Raw genomic sequence first — 3,981 nt, 5'->3', positions numbered from 1 at the left:
AGATTAGGTAGTATAGAGGGGATTAACAACCAACATGGAGCCTATAGTGTCATCTTCTAATTATGACTTTGACTAAGTTACTTCCTCCTCAGAATTTCAGTTTCCTTGTTTTGAAATAGGCTGGTTAGAGTTTCTCCCTCAAGAGCTTGCATCACAGATTAGATAAGTTATTGCCTGGCCAGCAATATGTGCTCATTAAATATTAGTTGTTACTGTTAACATTTGCTGTGAGTAACATAACTTTTAACAGCCTATCAGTTGATAATTGCATTAACGCAGTCCACTGAGAAGCAGATGTGAAGATTGGATTAGACAGGCAAGAGCATTTGGGAGCAGGGCAGGGAATGTCATTGGCCGGTAATGATGCAGGTCTGGCACTGAGGGGTGGTGAGGAAGAGAGGAGGCAGATGGGTACGAAGAGTCTCACATTGCTACACAATTCTGAGAAAGGCTCAGCCCTGCCAATGGGGAGTTGTTAAGCCTAAGTCACTTACTGGAAGAGTTGTGGCTCTCTCTGTCTGGCCTACCTGAGTACCTCTATCCTGCCCAGCCCACAAGAAGGGGGACCTCAATGGGACCAAGGCCCTGTATTGCAAGGTCCAGCAGTTGGGACTGTCAGTCAAATACGATTCCTATAGCTGGAGACCTGGATGGTGTGTTTCCACTGCTGCTCCATGCCCAGACTCATTCCTGGAGCCAGAGAACCCCTAGTTCTGCACCAGCCCATGGAAATGAATTCATACAGTGCTCTGTTCCCTCATTATGGCAACTGGCATAAGAGAGGGAGTGTTTTGGAGAGGCCACTAGTCAAGAGACACATGGTAGGAAAATTTGAGATGTGGCAAGTGGAAAATATGATGGGGGCCAGACCAAAGTTGGGTCCCTATGAACCAGATTCTGTTGACTTTGGGAAGGGGAAGTTGAAACTACTTTTGCAACAGACAGACAAGTTAAAGAATATACCGAGAGGACAGTTGCTGGGGAGACTCACTATCTAGATGGAGAAACTCTGTGAGGAGTGAGGGGCCCCATTAGCCTGCAGAATTTCTGCTATAATGCAAGGATCCTTCAAAACCAGAACGGCCTTGGGTTTCCAGGGGAACATCCCTGCTTTGTGTGGGAAGGGGCCTCTCCCCTCAGCTGGTATAATCCTCTTAATTTATACACATGAGGAGATGAGGACCTGAACAGGTTCAAGAATTATACAGAGTCCTCTAAGATGTGCAAGCTGCTGAACTGATTCTTGAGTCAGGACAACTCTCCCTTGGGGACAATTCTGCCAACCTCTGCCAGGGGGGCTGCGATAGGGCACTGGGATGGGGACAGAGGCCAGAGAGGGACTAGAAGGGGATGTGGAGACTCAGCAAAGGTGATTAGGTTCAGAGAAGTGTAGCAGAGCCTTGAAGGGGATGGTGGGCTTGGAGCAGTGTCAGAAGACCCTGACAGAGGGATGAATGTTCAGAGAGTCCAATGACTGGTTCAAGCTGTGGGCACTCGCAGAGGTCCACACATCTGGCAGCCTCCTCTCCCAGGCAGGCCCACCTCACACTCCCATTCTCCAGGACACCCGCACTGCCACCTGGAGTGGGAAGGACTGACACTCTTGGCCATTAGTCAGCTCGTGATGGTTATAAAAAGAAGCCCTGGTGCTCTTGTGAGGAATGCATCACCCCACTTCAGCACCAAGGGACTGACGCTGCAGCACCTCCCCCTGCATTTTGCTGCTGGGGTCTACTCCTAGGTAGGGGCACCAAGCACAGAGGAGGAAGATCTGGAAAAGGCAGGAAGCCCCACTCTGCTAGCTCTTCCTCCACTTGGCAGCCTTGAAGCAGTAATATTGAGGGCAGCTGCACCCGCCTGTGAGGGCCTTACTCCAGGCCCAGGTCAAGGGGGAGGCTCCCACCCCAATCCAGTCCAGGCACCCAGCACCTTTCAGACACTGCAGTCTTGAGCTAAGCAGAAGGCCTGGTTACTGGGGAGTCTGACTAGGAGAGTGCAGGTGGAGGTGCAATCACAGGGGACCTCAGAGGTCCCCGTGCCCTTTCACAGACTGGAGAGCTGAGGTTGGCGGGCAGCGATAGTCCACTGCCACACTGCAAGTTGCCCGAGTCTGTGTCCCCAGGCCAGCAAATAATCACACAATTTAACAAAGTTTAGCAAGTCTGCCCCCCAGCAGGAAAGTCTCACTCCTCAAGGCAGACCGTGTTACATGCAACTGTGGGGCACACATAATCATAATTCCTGCTTTTCACATGAAGGCCAGGACCTGCACCCAGGCAGGCAGGCTCTGACCAGGTAGCTCCCTGCCGGTACCCTCCTTTCTGTCAGCCAATTGAATAAGCTCAGGCAATAACCCTTGAATCAATCCTTCATAGCCACTTAAAACAGCAGGTGCTATGCTCAGTGCTCAAATGCATACACTTATTCATTCACCCAGCAAACACTGAGCACCTCCTGTATGCCAGATGCTGGGCATACAGCAGTCAGGAGTCAGGATGTCTGCCTTCCTAAGGCTTAGCTTTGAATCCTCACACCAGTTCTCTCTCTCTCTCTCTCTCTCTCTCTCTCTCGTGTATGCAGTGGATGTACTCAGGGCCTCACAAATGCCCGGTACTGCTGAGAAATTTTCTAGCATAGTCTCTGTACATTTTTTTTGAGAGAGAGAGAAAGAAAGAATAAGAAGAAAGAGGAAAGGAGACATTGAAGTACCACTATCCATAGAGATCCTTTCTTGCTGTCCTCGATGCTCTCCTGTGGCACTGAGGTCTAGACCCATGATCTGAGGCACATTAAGGAATGTGCTTTACTCACTGAACCACCTCTGGGGCCCCCAGATAGTTATTTTTATTCCCATACTTAAATAAAGCACATGGCTGAAGTCACATAGCAAGGAGTGGCAAAGCTGATATTTGAGCCAAGGCCTGGCTGATGTTTTGGTCTCTGCTTTTGGGGGATCTTTTTCCAGCAGTAGTCCCAGAGGGCATAGCTAGAGATAGTTGTGTAAGTTCTGTCCAGGACTCAGACAGTTCAGAAACCCTGACCACATCATCCCATCTGGCCTCAGTCTCTGTTCGCAGTTTGCAAGAGGGTAAATGACCCAGCCTGCTCAAGGTGATGTGTGGAACCCCCCTTTCTTTCCTAACATTAATTTTGATGCCTCCTGACACTGCACAAATAGCATAGTTTATGAAACCCCTTCTTCTTTTCTGGAAGTTATTTTTGTTCCACTGTGCAGAAGAGGAAACCCAGGGGGCACAGAGAGATGAAATGATTTAGCCAAGAGGGTGAACTGATCAGAATTCCAGCCCAGACAGGTGTCTCAAAGTGGCCCCAGGCAGGCTCCCAGCAGGAGTAGGCAGCCCCCTGCAGATGGGACATTTGATTAGAGTTTTGTACAGAGACTATTTACAAAAGGGTGGAGAGCATATGGGAACCCATAAAGGATCATTCCCCAGGGCTGGTGCAAATGAAGCCGTTATCCCACAAAGGGGGAGGGGGAGAGGAAGAAGGAGACCGGAGAACACCTCTGACTGCAGTGGTTGGAGGACATGGTCTGTATGACATGGTTCTGCAGGGAGGGAGTTGGGGAATAAATACCTCCACCTCCCCTTCCTTCACCCTCCCTCCTGTTACTAGTTCCCTCCACAGGTCAGACCAACTGGAGGCCAAAATACAGGGAGAGGGAGGAAAGGAAGAGAGGCAGGTGCTCTCCAGCCAAAGCCAAGTGCTCTTGCCCTGCCCTCTGCCCTACACTTGTACAGGCTCTGCAGGTCCCTTGTCTGCACAGTGAGGTCACTAATGGATGTGTAGCCTTCAGCCTGGCTAGCTCATAGTGTAGAAATGAACAACCCACAATTCTCCAGGTCTGCAGGCCGGTCATTTGTTTTTTGTAAGGCGAGTTTCCTGGGAACACAGCCGCAAGCGTTCACGTCTGCACTCAACTGTGGCTGCGTTCTTGCTCCTTTGGCATAGTCAAGCAGC

This window comes from Erinaceus europaeus, chromosome 1, assembly GCF_950295315.1.
Source record: "Erinaceus europaeus chromosome 1, mEriEur2.1, whole genome shotgun sequence".
Taxonomy (NCBI): Eukaryota; Metazoa; Chordata; class Mammalia; order Eulipotyphla; family Erinaceidae; genus Erinaceus; species Erinaceus europaeus.
This window is presented reverse-complemented; position numbering follows the sequence as displayed.